This window comes from Mus caroli, chromosome 13, assembly GCF_900094665.2.
Source record: "Mus caroli chromosome 13, CAROLI_EIJ_v1.1, whole genome shotgun sequence".
Classification (NCBI taxonomy): Eukaryota; Metazoa; Chordata; class Mammalia; order Rodentia; family Muridae; genus Mus; species Mus caroli.
In genome coordinates, this window is record NC_034582.1 from 42,515,699 (window position 1) to 42,516,633 (window position 935).

Below are 935 nucleotides of genomic sequence, written 5' to 3' on the forward strand. Positions count from 1 at the left end.
CTCCCCTCCCCCCTTCCCCTCCCCCTCCCCCTCTGTTTAATAGGTTTGTGCATGAGCACACCATGTTTGGGTGCACTTGCCTCTGTGTACCCTGTAAAGGTCGATTTTGCTTTTCTTCCTTCGATACCCACCCTCTCTCTGGTGACATATCAGGTCACCATTGTGTCTATTCTTGCTGTCCAGTGAGCCTTGGGGACCTGTCTGTCCTGTCCCCCTCCCCTGGTCAGGGCTTACAGGTGCATTCTAAGAAGCCCAGCTTTTGTGTAATGCTGGCGACCTGAACTCTGTCCTCACTGCCTCTGCAGCAAGCCATTTCTTCACCCTAGCCCTATAACACTGCTTTCTGCCGTGAGCATTTTACAGCATCAGTCTGAAAGCCTCCGTGCGACTGCTATCAATTTTCTCCAGAGCCAGTTTTGTAATTGAGGCTTATAGGACTCACCCTGAAATCATCTGTGGAACTGAGCACAAAATAAAATTCCCCACTGCTCATGACAAAGGAACAGCCCGGCCACACACGTGCAAGCAAAGTGGGAGCTGGAGTCCTACTTGGTTTGATATTTTTAGCTCATTCTTGGGAAAGTTAAGGAAAGACTTTCTATTTATGAATTCGTTTGTCTTAAGAAATGGTTTCCACCCATTATCTTCTCTTTGGGGGAGAAAGCCCTGGGCGCTGAGATACCGAACCAGCTTTACAAACACGGGAAACGGAGCTGCACTCCAGAAGCTTGGAGGAAATGAATGGGCTCCGTTGCTTTCATTCACTGGGAAAGGAATTTCTCTTGGAAATCACTTTGCGCATGGTTGTTTGTCTGTCTGTTCGTGAGTCCGTTGCTGTCCTTCCATCTTCACAGAGAAATGATGCTGGTACTGATAGCACCTAACAATCCGGTTGCTGTGGATTAGCTCTTAAGAACCTTCTTCAGCTCTCTGCT